The sequence below is a fragment of the Mercenaria mercenaria genome, chromosome 16, assembly GCF_021730395.1.
Source record: "Mercenaria mercenaria strain notata chromosome 16, MADL_Memer_1, whole genome shotgun sequence".
Classification (NCBI taxonomy): domain Eukaryota; kingdom Metazoa; phylum Mollusca; class Bivalvia; order Venerida; family Veneridae; genus Mercenaria; species Mercenaria mercenaria.
The window spans coordinates 35,807,902-35,826,616 of NC_069376.1; the positions used below are offsets into that span (position 1 = coordinate 35,807,902).

At 36.9% G+C, this 18,715-nt stretch overlaps 1 protein-coding gene across 1 annotated transcript in view; it reads left to right on the plus strand.

The window, feature by feature from the left end:
• Nucleotides 1-18,715, plus strand: part of LOC123539606 (exostosin-1-like) — a 114,509-nt gene that overhangs the window by 36,489 nt on the left and 59,305 nt on the right. The gene's annotated exons all lie outside the window — the stretch shown is intronic.

Genomic DNA, 18,715 nt, shown 5'->3' on the forward strand with positions numbered 1-18,715 from the left:
AGTAAAACAGTGTTTGCACTGCTCATTCTGCATGACCATTAAGAGCTGGGAACCAGCCGCAGAGCATTTCTTCTGTGAAGAAGGTATGATTAGTAGCTGCTAGCGTCATCCCTAGTAATTGTGACCTGAACTGGCTGAATGGCATACAACATAATTACTCACAATGGACTAATTGAGTGAATGATTTTTAGCTAGACTATTTGAAGGATAGGTTGAACTATTGGACTCATCCATGTGTGGGCATCCTGATTTGGTTAAGTTGGTAACTCACCGTAACCACTTATGGGAATGGATTGAAATGTACTTTGCATGTTTAGAAACTTTTTCATCTTTAGCAGTTCACATGGTTAAATTTCTGTACATAAGCTGGTATCACAGTACCTATACTCTGGGAATGGATTGAAACTTTACACACTTGTCCACTGTGATGACCTGACACACATAGTCCTTACACTCTGATAGGCATTTTTACAAAATAATGCCCCTTTTTATGCCCCCGAAGGGAGGCATATAGTTTTTGAACCGTCTGTCAATCTGTCAGTCTGTCGGTCTGTCAGTCTGTCGGTCTGTCCGCAATTTTCGTGTCCGGTCCATATCTTTGTCATCGATGGATGGATTTTCAAATAACTTGACATGAATGTGTACCACAGTAAGACAACGTGTCATGCGCAAGACCCAGGTCCGTAGCTCAAAGGTCAAGGTCACACTTAGACGTTATAGGATAGTGCATTGATGGGCGTGTCCGGTCCATATCTTTGTCATCGATGGATGGATTTTCAAATAACTTGGCATGAATGTATACCACAGTAAGACGACGTGTCGCGTGCAAGACCCAGGTCCGTAGCTCAAAGGTCAAGGTCACACTTAGACGTTAAAGGATAGTGCATTGATGGGCGTGTCCGGTCCATATCTTTGTCATCCATGGACGAATTTTCAAATCACTTGGCATGAATGTGTACCACAGTAAGACGATGTGTCGCGAGCAAGACCCAGGTCAGTAGCTCAAAGGTCAAGGTCACACTTAGACGTTAAAGGATAGTGCATTGATGGGCGTGTCCGGTCCATATCTTTGTCATCGATGGATGGATTTTCAAATAACTTGGCATGAATGTGTACCACAGTAAGACGATTTGTCGCACGCAAGACCCAGGTCCGTAGCTCAGAGTTCAAGGTCACACTTAGACGTTAAAGGTCATTTTTCATGATAGTGCATTGATGGGCATGTCCGGTCCATATCTTTGTCATTCATGCATGGATTTTATAATAACTACGCAAGAATGTGTGGCACAGTAAGATGACGTGTCGCGCGCAAGACCCAGCTCCGTAGGTCAAAAGTCCTAAACTCTAACATCGGCCATAACTAATCATTCAAAGTGCCATCGGGTGCATGTGTCATCCTATGGAGACAGCTCTTGTTTGACTTATATTCATTCAATTGACAAGGCTGTTGAATAGTCCAGTGTTGCTACATCCTCGGTGACAGCTTTTGTTCAGATTTTGTCCTGCATCAAGTACAATGACAGTTGTTTTAAGTTTCTACTTGCAAAAAAATGATAGTGTATCTAATCTATGTCAGGTTAAGTGCAGTTCTCATAATAGTTCTGCATATACATAGTGAAATACTGGCATACTTTAACCCATGTTTGAATTAGAATTCTAGATGTTTGTTTAACAAGAGATATCAGCAAAAAAAATTACATTCAGCCAGGTTTGAAACAACTCCCAGCTACAGGAGAGTGTGCATTAAAGTATCTTTCATGCAGACTTAATATAATTCAGGGATTAGACTTTTGTCGACCGAAAATTTCACTAAATGATTCTAGAATAGTAAAAATATATGAATTTTACTTCGATATGGAACACACAAGGATTTTGATTCTGTTAGGGGGCAGAAACAAGAATGAAAAAAACAAAACCCGAATCAATACGATATACTACAAAAAATGTTAGAGAAAAATGCCCTGTTCAGACAGAATATATTTATTACAGAGGGATGTTGATTTATTTATTACTCTGTTTCTTCTTGCTCTGATTTTTTTGGGAGGTTGAAATTGTTTTTACTGGGTAGGTTAACTACCTATAACTGTGATTTATTGTATCTTTGTAAAGAACGTTTCTTGTATATTTTGTTCATAAAAGAAGTGTTTTGTTTCTTCTATGATAATACTGGACACATGTGATTGTAGAATTTACATATTTGAAATAATTTAGCAGTCTGATACCGACTTAATAAATGCAAGAAAATCAAAGATTATCTTTTTCTGCTGGTTAGTAACAGTACATACAACTGAAACATACTAACAACAACGTAGAATAGTGTTTGTTTCTAATACTTTAACGTCTGCAGAACGCATTGAGATATGTTGGTGCCTGAGCCAAAGTGGGTAAGTAACAAGTTTGATGGGGGCACCAACTAAGTCCTGGAGATTGACAGAAAAAAAACACCAGTAATCAGTACAATCTAAACCAAGTGTTTCTAGCTCATACCGATCTTACTTGTTCTCCACTTGTAAGTTACAACTTCCACACACATATCAGAGGTGGAGAACGAATGACCTTAGAAATTACAACTTCTGTCAAATTTCTTTAAGCATGCAGGCATTAGGTCTTGGCAGTGGGCTGTGTTGTGTGTTAACCCAGGCAGTGGGCTCTTAATTAGGTGAGACAAACCAATTCATGCCATCCACCAAATTTCCTTCTGTAATTTATGATAATATGAGATTAATTGATGACATATCCAGCCATTCATGTATTGTTACATGATACCAGCTAACATAAATCATCTTGTAACATGACATGTAAAGGCCGAGCAAGCAGGTTTCTTAGGTTGTAAGGATATGTTTGATGTGATAATTCTAACTAGCTTTTTTTCACAGTGCCTACAATACTCTGGTCACAGCATGTCCTGATGTATGCACTGCTGGCATTTCTGCATTTGCTAGCAATTGTTATTATATATAGCTCTGGCACTTCCCTCTATGCTAACATTTTCTGTAATGCGGGCATTTCACTACATTATATTGTTAATATATGATGTTGTGCTGGTATCTATCATTTTGCCAACTATATCATATTGCCAGCGTATCCCAGAGTGCTGGCATTTCATTGCTTCATTTTGCCAGCATATCCTGTAGTGCTGGCATTTCACTACTTCATGTTGCCAGCATATCCTGAAGTGCTAGCATTTTATTGCTGTATTGCCAGCATATCCTGAAGTGCTGGCATTTCACTACTTCATATATTGCCAGCATATCCTGAAGTGCTAGCATTTTATTGCTTCATATTGCCGGCATATCCTGTAGTGCTGGCATTTCACTACTTTATATATAGCCAGCATATCCTGAAGTGCTAGCATTTCATTGCTTCATATTGCCAGCATATCCTGAAGTGCTAGCATTCCATTGCTTCATTTTGCCAGCATACCTTGTAGTGCTGGCATTTCACTACTCCATATTGCCAACAAATCATGTATTGCTGGCATTTCACTACTTCATATTGCCAACAAAGTGCTAACATTTCACTACTTCATATTGCCAGCATATCCTGTATTGCTGGCATTTCACTACTTCATATTGCCAATAAATCCTGTAGTGCTGGCATTTCATTGCTTCATATTGCCAGCATATCCTGAAGTGCTGGCATTTCACTACTTCATATTGCCAGCATATCCTGAAGTGCTAGCATTTCACTACTTCATATTGCCAGCATATCCTGTATTGCTGGCATTTCACTTCTTCATACTGCCAACAAATCCTGTAGTGCAGGCATTTCATTGCTTCATATTGCCAGCATATCCTGAAGTACTAGCATTTCACTACTTCATATTGCCAACAAATCCTGTAGTGCTGGCATTTCATTGCTTCATATTGCCAGCATATCCTGAAGTGCTGGCATTTCACTACTTCATATTGCCAGCATTTCCTGAAGTGCTGGCATTTCACTACTTCATATTGCCAGCAGATCCTGTATTGCTGGCATTTCTTTGCTTCATATTGCCAGCATATCCTGTATTGCTGGCATTTTACTACTTCATATTGCCAGCATATCCTGTAGTGCTGGCATTTCACTATGTCATATATTGCCAGCATATCCTGTAGTGCTAGCATTTCACTACTTATATATTGCCAGCATATCATGTAGTGCTGGCATTTCACTACTTCATATATTGCCAACTTATATATATCCTGTAGTGCTGGCATTTCACTATATCGAATCAACCGTATATCCTGTAGTACAGTGCCTGCATTTCAATACTACATTATATCACCAGCATATCCTGTAGTGCGGGCATCCTGCTACAATCAGTCGGGTTATAGTGGACCTATAATGACTTTTGGCAATTTTGGTTCGATTACGTTTCCTCCTAATGCTTTTTTGGCATTCGTAGTTCATATGAACATGCTGAAATCACATACGAGCCGCACCATTAGAAAACCGACATAGTGCATTTGCGACCAGCATGGACCCAGACCAGCCTGCGCATCCGCGGATCCATGCTGTTCGCTAACGGTTTCTCTAACTGCAATATGGTTTCTCTAACTGCAATATGCTTTGAAAGCGAATAGTATGGATCCTGACCAGACTGCGCAAATGCGCAGGCTGGTCTGGATCCATGGTGGTCACAAATGCATTATGTTGGTTTTCTCATGGCGTGTCTCATATGCAGAATACGCAATTGTATGGAAATTGTCAAACATCATTACGGGCCCACTACCTTGTGTTCAGAATCGCCTATCATATGAGATAAATTCTTTTACTAGGGCTTGTAATTTTGATGTCCTACCAGTTTTTCACTTTACCATTAATCTTATTATTTGAAATCCCTAAGAAACCATGAAGTATTTTTTTGTTCTGTGTATTAGGTTCAAACACATTTATTTTTATGTCAATGTGTAATTCAAGCACTGATCCTTATAAATGGTTTTCTCACTGACATTTGAGTAGTTACATTATATGAAAAAGAAAGCCATGCAAGTTTTTCTCCAAATCTGCATGTGCAAATAATGATTAAGCTCATTGAAAATGGCTAAATGAACCGCGCCATGAGAAAACCAGCATAGTGGCTTTGCGACCAGCATGGATCCAGACCAGCCAGCGCATCTTTGCAGTCTGGTCAGCATCCATGCTGTTTGCTAAAGGTTTCTCTAATTGCAATAGGCTTTGAAAGCGAACAGCACGATCCTGACCAGACTGCGCGGATGCCACTATGTTGGCACGGGCACGGCTCAAATTTTGAAGAAAAAAAAAGAGTATGTTAACTAAAAAGTAGATTGCAGTTCAGCATATATTTCAGGTATGTACAAGGTATATTTACAGTAGTAAATCCCTAATATCTTCAGACTTTAAACCTTGATGCTTAGCCTACATTTTTAGACAACACCAAATTATAGAAAGGGTTAATAGTTTTACATGAAAATTGAACAGCGTATAAAACATGTATATAACTCTACAAAACTATTCTCAGTTTTCTGATATATGTACATTGAATTCCAGAAAAGGACTGCATAAAGGGGCTGACACTGTCTGACAATTCAGTGCCCTTAAAACTCAACATTTTCAAAGAACAGTGTTATATAATCTTAAGTTTGATGCATTTGCAATAATGTCCCAATGCTGAAATTGCACATAACTAGGTGGAGCGAAGTTTTCAGCAATAATGTTTATTTTTGCTTCTTTACAAATGGCATTCATTTTTAAAGGGGGACAACTATTTGAGAATATTTTAAGTATGTGCATGCTATGGGATGGTACATTGTAACATGTAGTGGACAAGTAGATTGTTGGTACAGATGTTGTTCGTTTATCTAATATTTCTGTGTTTTTATGATATACTCCTAAACCTTAATAAATTAAAGGTTAGATTTCAATAGAGTTTGATCTAAATGTGTACATCTGTAAATTTGATTCAGATTGTTAATTTTGTCACATCTTGTTTTGAAATTCTTTAATAGCCAAGGTATATATAAATCTGGACCAGACAGGCCTATATATGGGTCAGTGTTACAGGTTATATATAATACTAAGTACAGCATAGAGTATATACCCCTGTAGATTTTGAGTTTAGACTATGGATTGGACTAACAGAGACAGGGAAGGTGCATATTAAAAGCAAGTAAGCTGTCAAATGAAATTCAACGATACGTTGTTGTATTAATCCTGTACTCCATTGAATTTTAGTTATTTAATTAGGCATAGATGAAACGCATTATTGCGTGGTCCGTACTATCATAATGTAAGTTCAGTTTAACTGCTAGTTACCCGATATTCCAAAATGTAATTCTTGTTCCATCTGCTGGCCTTAAAAATGTTAAAGCTCCCCCCCCCCACTTTTTTACAATGAAGAGGACAATTGCCACCCATGACGTGTGAAAAGTGGGAGGCTGAGAGGTGGCTGCATTCTTTTGTAATGTTTAGTTTTAACCAAGCTTCGGTTGTTTATTGTTAAAATATTTAAGTTGCCCCAGCGAAAGGTGATCATTTACATGTCTGGTTAGCTGATCTTTTATGGTCGGTTTATGCGGGTGTAATTGCTAGTGTAGCAAAATTTAAAGCCACATGCTTTGAAAAAATTTCAGCTGATAACGGTATTGTATCAAGCCTAAGGGTTGTAACTTAAAAGCTGGAGTATAATGTCAGAGCGAACTTAAGTTAACCCTAATTATACCACAAAGTAGTTGTTTATGTAGCAAGACAGCAATATTCTGTAGATTGGCCTTAAACAGACTGTGTTCACCTAAAGTCTTGCTAATTTAAGAGGTCCAGATAGGACTGTACTTACCTAAAGTAAGTTACTGCAAAAAGGTCCAGACTGAACCTGTTAATTAGACTGTATTTACCTCGAGTCTTACAATGAGGTCGGACTGGACCTTTGATAGACTGTATTCACCTAATGGTCTTGCTAATTTAGAGGTCCAGACTGGACCTGTAATAGACTGTATTCACCTTATGGTCTTGCTAATTTAGAGGTCCAGACTGGACCCGTAATAGACTGTATTCACCTAAAGGTCTTGCTAATTTAGAGGTCCAGACTGGACCCGTAATAGACTGTATTCACCTAAAGGTCTTGCTAATTTAGAGGTCCAGACTGGACCCGTAATAGACTGTATTCACCTAAAGGTCTTGCTAATTTAGAGGTCCAGACTGGACCCGTAATAGACTGTATTCACCTAAAGGTCTTGCTAATTTAGAGGTCCAGACTAGACCTGTAATAGACTGTATGTACATAAAGTCTTAAAAAGAGGTCCAGACTGGCCCTATAATAGACCTTATTAACCTAAAGACTTGCTAAAAAAGATGTCCAGACTGGACCGATGCGCAAACCTCTAGATATACCAGGTACAGGGGTGGCCTTTAAGTGTTCAGAAAGCTTTAAGCAACAGTGGAGGAGGGATAATAATGGCAGGATCCAGAAAATTGTGTTGTACTTGAACAACTTAAGAATCAGAGAAATGAAATCACTTAAAGGCATATTGTCTTTTGTTATAATAATATTGTTATTATGTACTAACTGAGTATTTTTGGGAATCAGTCCCAAATACTGCAAAAAGAAGAAGAAAATCACAGTGTAGATGAAGACTGATCTTATTTTCTGTCCAAAGAAAGGCAAACAAAAATGACAGGTTTCTTAGTCTGACACTTGTATATATAAATGATGGTATGCAATAATTATTGTATGGCTTAATTAATTTAATTGTTGTGAATGAAATGTATATAAACGTGAAGTATACATGTATGCGATATTTTACCTGTCGGAGAATGTTAATCATGATGTTACCTTGTCATTGCTTTGTTGTGTCTTAAGCAAGTCTGCTTTATTTCCTATTTTGATGTCGCTATAGTAACCTTGGGGCGCTGAAATTTGCCGAGACATTTAGATATTCATCTTAAGTATAAAATGTAATCACATTTTACACAATTCAGAATATATATATATATATACTATTCTGGATTTTGTCTTTCAACTTAATTCATTACTTATAAAAATGATCAGTTTTGAGTCAAGTCCGGCATTTTTAGCTCACATGTCACAAAGTAACAAGATAAGCTTTTGTGATCACGCAGCGTCCGTCGTCCGTCCGTCCGTGCGTTAGTCCGTAAACTTTTGCTTGTGACCACTCAAGAGATCACATTTTTCATGGGATCTTTATGAAAGTTGGTCACAATGTTCATCTTGATGATATCTAGGTCAAGTTCGAAACTGGGTCACATGCGGTCCAAAACTAGGTGAGTATGTCTAAAAATAGAAAAACCTTGTGACCTCTGTAGAGGCCATACTTTTCATGGATCTTCATGAAAGTTGGTCAGAATGTTCATTTTGATGATATCTAGTTCAAGTTCGAAACTGGGTCACGTGCCTTTAAAAACTAGGTCAGTAGGTCAAATAATAAAAAAACCTTGTGACCTCTCTAGAGGCCATATTTTTCATGGGATCTGTATGAAAATTGGTCAGAATGTTTATCTTGATGATATCTTGATCAAGTTCGAAACTGGGTCAACTGCGGTCAAAAACTAGATCAGTAGGTCTAAAAATAGAAAAACCTTGTGACCTCTCTAGAGGCCATAGTTTTCAATAGATCTTCATGAAAGTTGGTCAGAATGTTCATCTTGATGATATCTAGGTCAAGTTTAAAACTGGGTCACCTGCCATCAAAAACTAGGTCAGTAGGTCAAATAATAAAAAAACCTTGTGACCTCTCTAGAGGCCATATTTTTCATGGGATCTGTATGAAATTGGTCAGAATGTTTATCTTGACGATATCTAGGTCAAGTTTGAAAATGGGTCAGCTGCGGTCAAAAACTAGGTTAGTAGGTCTAAAAATAGAAAAACCTTGTGACCTCTCTAGAGGCCATACTTTTGAATGGATCTTCATGAAAATTGGTCAGAATGTTCATCTTGATATCTAGGTCAAGTTCAAAACTTGGGTCACCTGCCATCAATAACTAGGTCAGTAGGTCTAAAAATAGAAAAACCTTGTGATCTCTCTAGAGGCCATAGTTTTCAAAGGATCTTCATGAAAATTGGTCAGAATTGTTATCTTGATGATATCTAGGTCAAATTTAAAACTGGGTCAGGTGAGCTCAAAAACTAGGTCAGTAGGTCAAATAATAGAAAAAATGACGTCATACTCAGTTCAAAACTGGGTCATGTGGAGACAGGTGAGCGATTCAGGACCATCATGGTCCTCTTGTTGCAGATCTTGACACAGCTGATGTTAAAGACGACATTGATATTAGATGGGTTGTGGTTTTACATTTTATTGTGTACGTGTGAAAAATAGGTTTTGATGTCTCTTTTTCAGTAAGTGTCTTAGATTTCGAAAATTTGAAGGTCATAAGTTTTACTCATTTTTGCCTACTGTAAAAACATGTATTTTTGCTAGGTCAGAATTTCGCGAATTTGAAACTTTGAGTATGTTCACGAAGCTTAATATTCGCGAAATTGTAAAAATGGTAGTCTACCTAATTCAAATTATTCTAAAGGCGAATATTTACATGAGGATTAATTTTAGCAACATGTAGGGCCTTGAGAATATAGCGAAATAAACAACCCTCTTGAAAATTTCTGCCTTTACAATACTTTAAAAGTATACAAGAAATGCCGAATACACATTGTAATTCTGAAATTTAAACGTGTACATTTGTGTCCAGCGAGCAACTGGATTGAATTTTTCCAACACTTTTAAGCACATGCTTATCGTTATGTATAGAGATTTAAATCAGAAGATAAAAAGCAGGAATTTTTAAAAAGCTGCCCAAAAGGCGGGATATCATTTTATCATGTGAAATGAATCGTGATGGTTAAATTGACTGATTGCATCTCATGTTAACTTCTGTCTCAAATCACAATATAAATTTTCCATGTGAATGGAAAAACCAGTCGTTTCAGCGTAAGTATCGTATTTGTCAGTAAATTGGTTTGAAGATACAACATTTGTGCGGGAAGCTATTAAATTGTTTTATTTATTGGTCTAGCAGTTATTTTGATTTTATTTGTAGATTGTGAATGTGTTTTAATTAGAAAAAATTAGAAGATTGGCCAGATGCTCGAGTGCATCCCGTCTGTGTTTTAAATGCAGAATGTTTTATATTTCATGCACAAACTAAATATTTACTTTAAAGTTTCCAGAGAAAATGCAGTTCCAATCTGATAATAAATATTTTGATTATTTTTTGTCGTCAGTTAATCGTTTTTATTTGATGATCTTATCATGCGTTTTTGTAGTGTTGTTGTTTTTGTTTTTTTTTTAAAAGAGGCAAGCCTCTTCGATTAATTCAAATCATTTTGAAAACTAAGTAATTGTAAATAAAATTAAAAAAAACAAACAGAGTGATCCGCCGAGTTCTTGCAGTCAGGTAACTATATCACTTACATTGAAATCTCATATCATAGTATTATGATACCTCAACATGGTATGGCAGATTTTGCGATATGTATCATATAGGCAATATGTATTTCTAGAAACACTTGTAAAGTTGGTAAAATATGTAGTGAAGCACAATAAAACTGCAGGAGTTGGTAGCTGTACTTTTTATCTTTCTAATATATAAATAATATTTATGTAAATAGCCTTGATTTATGAGTCTAACTGGGAGCCTCAGTGGCCAAGACGTTAAGGTTGCTGACATCAAATCACTTGCCCCTCACCAATGTTGGTTCGAGCCTCACTTGGGGTGTAGAATCCTCATGTCAGAAAGCTATCTAGCTGCCCGGATGCAGGCTTACAGGAGGTCGTTGGTTCTCTCCAGGCGCCTGCCCATGTGGAACCTGGGATCTTCCTCAACTGTGAAAAGCTGGAAAGTTGCCGTATGACTAACAGTTATGTCAGTGTGACAAAAAAAGGAAGATTCCAACTACAGTGTATGTTCAGTGGCTGGTTAATACAGATTTTTGCTTAAGGCCAGTTCTGATTACTCCCCAATAATGATGATTTTTAAGATCATTTTGGAGGTCAGCCCCTTTAAACTTTATTTAAAGGTACTGTCATGGTATTAGGATATTTTTTTTTGAGGTCTGAGTAATTTCAAACAAAATTTTGAAGCAAAAAAAAAAGTGAAGTTTTTTTTTTTATTACTTTCCTAAGTAAACATGAACTGAAAGTAAGAGTGATGACTCGGCTAAGAGGTTTTGTTTTTAATACCATTGTTTGTCATCAGCCGTTTTTTTGTTCTGTTTGAAGTTTTGCCGTTTTTATGTCAATTTTGTAAATTTACTTTAAGGTTTTGTTTCATCACAGCCATTCATACTGTGACTCACTGGTTTTGACGAGGACAGTGAAGATACGTGTTGATTTATACGCGTCTTATTGAATAAATTACGACAAAAAGTAAATTTGGGAAGAACATGTTGTAGAACAATAGAAAACGTAGCAGAGGTGTATTAAATTCTTTAATATTACGAAAACCTCCGCAGAGAAAAAAAAAGGTCATTTAAGTGTTTGTTTTCGGTGTTTTATCGTGCATTTTATTTTCATCTCCGTTGAATTTGAAACACGGTTTGAATAGAGCTCATTGATAAGAAGGTGAAAACTGGTCCCGACTGTTTGTTTGATTTGTTGACAATTTTTCTTAATTTGAAGTCGCTAGACTGATAAATGCTTTAATGATTTCCCTGCACCCTAAGTAGGTAAGCTTAGATGAGATAGATTCTATTTAAGGGAAGGTTATGTTTTTTTTTTTCAAAAAATCAGGCAGTTGAAATCGTATGACTAGAGTCTTTGCAGTGTGCATAGGAAAAAAGTTGATACAGAATTCAGAATACAGTCAGACTTGATGTAAATGGCTGGCCAAAGAGGGACATTGGTGCTAAAATAAAGTGGTAATTAAATATCAAAATGTCAACAGTGTATCCACTTTGAAGGGCCCATACAGAATCCTTTGTGAATGTCATATTTAGAATCACCCGTGAAGGTCCCAGACTGTGAGCATTTAAGCCACTTTGAAAGTTTCAAAACAGAATCCATTGTGATGGTTCCAAACAGAATCCACTGTGAATGTCCCATACAGAATTCACTGTAAGATCCCGATGATACAGAATCAACAGTGAAGGTCCCATACAGAAGCCATTGTGAAGGTCCCATACAGAATTCACTGTGAAGGTTCCATACAGAATTAACAGTGGAGGTCCTATACAGAAGCCACTGTGAAGGTCCCATACATAATCCATGGTGAAGGTCACATACAGAATCCATGGTGAAGGTCCCATACATAATCCATGGTGAAGGTCCCATACATAATCCATGGTGAAGGTCCCATACATAATCCATGGTGAAGGTTCCATACAGAATCCTTGGTGAAGGTCCCATACAGAATCCATGGTGAAGGTCCCATACATAATCCATGGTGAAGGTCACATACAGAATCCATGGTGAAGTCCCATACATAATCCATGGTGAAGGTTCCATATAGAATCCATGGTGAAGGTCCCATACATAATCCATGGTGAAGGTCACATACATAATCTATGGTGAAGGTCCATACATAATCATGGTGAAGGTCCATATATATAATCCATGGTGAAGGTCACATACAGATCCATGGTGAAGGTCCCATACAGATCCATGGTGAAGGTTCCATACAGAATCAACAGTGGAGGTCCTATACAGAAGCCACTGTGAAGGTCCCATATAGAATCCATGGTGAAGGTCACATACAGAATCCATGGTGAAGGTCCCATACATAATCCATGGTGAAGGTCCCATATATATAATCCATGGTGAAGGTCACATACAGAATCCATGGTGAAGGTCCATACAGAATCCATGGTGAAGGTTCCATACAGAATCAACAGTGGAGGTCCTATTACAGAAGCCACTGTGAATGTCCCATATAGAATCCATGGTAAAGGTCACATACAGAATCCATGGTGAAGGTCCCATATATAATCCATGGTGAAGGTCACATACAGAATCCATGGTGAAGGTCACATACAGAATCCATGGTGAAGGTCCCATACAGAATCCATGGTGAAGGTTCCATACAGAATCAACAGTGGAGGTCCTTTACAGAAGCCACTGTGAAGGTCCCATATAGAATCCATGGCAAAGGTCTCATACAGAATCCATGGTGAAGGTCCCATACATAATCCATGGTGAAGGTCCCATATATATAATCCATGGTGAAGGTCACATACAGAATCCATGGTGAAGGTCCCATACAGAATCCATGGTGAAGGTTCCATACAGAATCAACAGTGGAGGTCCTATACAGAAGCCACTGTGAAGGTCCCATATAGAATCCATGGTAAAGGTCACATACAGAATCTGTGGTGAAGGTCCCATACAGAATCCATGGTGAAGGTTCCATACAGAATCAACAGTGGAGGTCCTATACAGAAGCCACTGTGAAGGTCCCATATAGAATCCATGGTAAAGGTCACATACAGAATCCATGGTGAAGGTCCCATACATAATCCATGGTGAAGGTCCCATATATATATAATCCATGGTAAAGGTCACATACATAATCCATGGTGAAGGTCCCATACAGAATCCATGGTGAAGGTCCCATGCATAATCCATGGTGAAGGTCCCATATAGAATCCATGGTAAAGGTCACATACAGAATCTGTGGTGAAGGTCCCATACAGAATCCATGGTGAAGGTTCCATACAGAATCAACAGTGGAGGTCCTATACAGAAGCCACTGTGAAGGTCCCATATAGAATCCATGGTAAAGGTCACATACAGAATCTGTGGTGAAGGTTCCATACAGAATCCACTGTGAAGGTCCCATACAGGATCCTTTGTGAATGTTCCCTATAGAATAAAAAGTGAGGGTGCCACTGAGTAACAGAATCCACTGCGAAGGTCCCATATAAAATCTGCTGTGAACACTGAAGGTCCCATACAGAATCCACTGTAAAGATCCCATACATAATCCACTGTAAAGGCCCCATACACTGTGAACTGTAGCTAATTCAACTTTACATGGATAATGAGGTAGAAGTTGTAAAAATATAAATTAGGACAAAGTAGGCTTAATTAGGTTATGATTATACACTAACATATGGTTGTTTACATCACTAACGAGAGTCATTACTGTTACCTGTTCCGCCTAATTGATGAGTCTACTTGTTATGCTAATTGTTAATTACCAGTTATAGGAAGAATTCTTCTGTAAATTGATGACTAAGTAACTCGCATTTTTCACAACATTTTACCAGTCAAGGTCAGTAATACATAATAGCACATTAAATTTATGTTCTGTTTAAAATATAAATTTAGAAACATTGCAAAAACTATACAGCCAGAAAAATGTTTCTTCTTGTATTTTAGTTTAAATGTATGAGCTAATAAGGGAGGTAACCAGATTTACTAGAATTTATTAAAACTGTCCAGTTTAGACGTCTTACTTTCGAAGTACTCTTGAATTTCTAAACAAACCACTAATAGAGAAACAATACAAAAGAAATCTAATGAAGGGTATAATATTCTCATTGGTATATTTATGTAACCCTTAGCCAGCTGCAGGCGAATTTAACAGCCTTTGCAAACAGCTTGGAACCAGATCAGACGCCGATTAAATCGGCGTCTGATCAGATTCCAAGCTGTTTGCTACTCTGACAATATTTCTTCCAATTTTGGAGCAAATTGAATGAATTTTACAATTTTAGCAGACGACATTTCCAGCAGACGACAATTTATCTAGCATGCTAAAGGTTAAAGTGGTGATAAATTTATTAGAAATCTGCTTAAATGTTTATGGTGGCAATTAGACCTTTTACTATAAAGGGAGAATACTGTGTAGGAACAGGGTTGTAATAATGTAAGGGACATAATGCAGACATAATGAAGAGGTAGTATTTAACCTTTAGCATGCTAGGTAAATTGTCGTCTGCTGGAAATGTCGTCTGCTAAAATTGTTAAGTTCATTCAATTTGCTCCAAAATTGGAAGAAATATTGTCAGAGTAGCAAACAGCTTGGAACCTGATCAGACGCCGATTTAATCGGCGTCTGATCTGGTTCCAAGCTGTTTGCAAAGGCTGTTAAATTCACCTGCAGCAGGCTAAGGGTTAAAATTGTTTAGATGAGAGAGTAGATATAGAAAATATGTCTGAATATACTCAAGTGTCATCTGAAGTGATTCTGAAATTACATAACCTCTGTAAATAATGGTGTCTCTGTAACCTCTGTAAGTAATGGTGGCAGATTCTGGAATGTAAATGTGTATTTAAAGGATGCCAAAGGGAAAGAACGACATTTAGCGCACCAATACGACAAAATATGGTATTGTCATTATTAGAGCAGTTAATGTGTCGTGTTGGCAAGTTAGTTTGTTGTATTGGCATGTTGGGGCATTTGAAAGGCGTCATCATGCCATGGCAGAACAAAATGGCAGAAATCAGCCACCATAGTTAATGGTTTCTTTACCTCTGTAAATCTATTTAAACATCCTCCAACCTTTGCAAGCAATTTTCAGTCATTCATTCTGTCTTGTTCAGACCGAGGTTGTACTAAAATGAATTTTAGGATTCTGACTGGTCAGTCCAATTCATTTGTCAAGTGTTTCCAATATGCGGTAATCCCGAGGATATCCTGTAATGAATTTCGGAATTCAGATTGGTCAGTCCAATTAGTAATTGTCAGTTTATTTGTCCACTCTTTCCAATACACGGTAATACCCCCTCTGATAAACAAGTGGTACTGCCCAAATTGAATTATGGACCAATCCATTTTAGAAATTTAGCAGGGTAAAGGTTAATTAGAAATGAACTTTATTACAGTAATTGTTTATTTCTTGAAATTTCTTTTATTTTGTGAGAGCTTTGCCAAGATATTTAGAAAGAAACTGAAAGTGTTCAGAATATGCTATCAAAGTGGAGTGAATATGAGGCCTGTTGTCAGTTTGTCACTGATGGTTGTCTAAAAAAAATGTTTGGTTTATTACCATTAACCGCAAAACAGAGGACAAGGAGACCTGAAGAAGCAAAACTTTCAGTTAGTGGTTTCACATAATACGGTGTTTGATCGTGCCAGACATAAATATATAAAGATGATATTGTGCTCAGGAGTTGCAATATATAACTGTCAAAAAACGCTAAACAAAATTAATTCAGTGTCTGGGTGCAAAATTTCGCATTTTAATTTATAGTATCCAATTTCTGTGGGTAATTGAGCCATTGAGCTTAATAATTAGATGCTTTTTCAATAATGAAATGTTCGTTGCATGTTGGAAGTGCATAGAGAACTGTTGTTCAAAATGAGTGATGCGTATTGTAAAATTTCCTAAAAATATTTCATGTTTGTTTAGGTTGGTTTCACTTGTGGATGTAGTCAGTCTGTTATGAGAACCTACCGTTTTAGAATACTTGAATGACCCATGTGATTGTTCCTTTCTCAGTTACGATGAATGATTTGAATGAACCATGGTTCTGTTACAGTGATATGGCCTGCTTGTGTTGAAGAAATCTCTTATTATGTAAACCATGTCCCTATACTCTTAAATTTATCTCAGAAATGCTTTCCGATGTTGGCAGGATCATTTATCTCAGTGATATCCTCCAGTATTACAAAAGTAAACCATGGTCATACTTGAATAATACCAGAAATTGATGACAACAGTTCAGTAATCCATGGTCATACCTGAGTATTATATACCAGAAATTGATGACAGCAGTTCAATAATCCATGGTCATACCTGAGCATTATATATATCAGAAATTGATGACAGCAGTTCAATAAACCATGGTCATACCGGAGGAATATACCAGAAATTGATGACAACAGTTCAATAATCCATGGTCATACCTGAGTATTATATATATCAGAAATTGATGACAGCAGTTCAATAAACCATGGTCATACCTGAGTAAATATACCAGAAATTGATGACAACAGTTCAATAATCCGTGGTCATACCTGAACATTATATATATCAGAAATTGATGACAACAGTTCAAAAATTCATTGTCATACCTGAGCATTATATATATCAGAAATTGATGACAGCAGTTCAATAAACCATGGTCATAGCGGAGAAATATACCAGAAATTGATGACAACAGTTCAATAATCCATTGTCATACCTGAGCATTATATATATCAGAAATTGATGACAACAGTTCAATAAACCATGGTCATTCCTGAGGAATATACCAGAAGTTGATGACAGCAGTTTAATAATCCATGGTGATATCTCAACAATAATATGTTGATGTTTGATATTGATGGAACTTTAAAATTTTATATTGTGGCTTTTTCTCAGTAATCATAATGTCTGTAATCATTTAATTAAACCATGGTCCTATCTGAGACGGCAATGCCATGACTGTGTTTGATCAACATCAAATTATGGAATGTAAATACAATCTGTAAGCTAAGAATGCAAGCAAGTAAAATAATATCAAGACTCGGTTTGAGTCTGTTTAACGTGCGACACTCCTCATGCCCCCTAGCACCGTCTGAAGCGGAATTCTGTTACATAGATGGTGGACTCCGTGATCCGATGAACCAGAAAAAATATAGCCAACATTGTTTAATATTTGTCTGTTTTCACTTTACTAGCAGTAATCTATAAGTTAATAAAAAGTCCTTTCCCTTCAAAATGCAAGACATGGTCATTGAACTTCCATTCTGTCAGTTAAAACTTGTTTAGTGTTAATTTAGTCTAGAATACTTGAAGAAAAACAGTTTGTATTGCCATTGATATTGAAAAAGTTCCAAAAAAACGTCTACTAAGAATAGATTTAATGGTGTTGATAGTCATAATCGGTGTTAAACTGGCCTCTTAATATGATAGGATAAAAAATAAATAACACCTGTTTGAAAAATATTATCAAACACTATCGACAATGTTTAGCATATAATTGGCAGAGAATACCTAAATGAAAACTTGGCAGCATGCTGGGTGTGAAAATTGCTGTAAAATCATTAAATTTTGTGGGCATGAAATTCCATGGTTTTGGTCAAAATGGCAATTTTATGGGGATATGAATTCGTGGATTTCAACTTTTGAGCATATATTAAACGGGAATTTTACTTGTTTGTTTGGATTAAATTTCATGGATTGACTCAACCACGAAAGCCACGAAAATTAGTCCCCCACGAATATTAATGATTTCACAGTATTGTTCTGATTGGATGTAATAAAATACTACAAATTTTCTGTATGCTTAGAACTCATTCAATAAAATGTGGTTGATGTGAAAGTGGTCAGTGCAGCCATAAATTGATCGACATAATTATGAATTATGAATTTTGTAAGACGTCCGTAATAATAAATAACAAATAATTTTTACAGAAGGAAGTAAACTGTTGTAATACTTGAAATAATGGGGAAAATCAACTTTCTTCTTGCTTTGTATCATTTTCAATGTCATGAAAGCATTCTATATGCCATTAACTTGGTGGAAATAAAGATGTTGCAAAATTTCACCCCAACTGTGCTTTAAACTACCTTTAACAGACATACTAGAGTACTGGTAGGAGTGGAGTCAGCGGTTCAGTGTTAACAACCAAGGTACCAAGTTCGATCCCGGGACCACCTCTCAAATTAATATGATAAAACCCTTTTGGATAAGAGTCCTGTGTATGTGATGTTGTTTTTTACACAGTCCTAGCATGCTATATTTTACTATCGAGTCCACAGGATTCTTCAGGAGGAGTTAGTGGCAACTGTTAATGAATTTAATTGCACACCTAAAGTGTAGAAGGGAGTGGGGACATGGATTAAGACTATAGAGTAGGGATAAGATTTTTTGTTCTTTACATAGCTGTT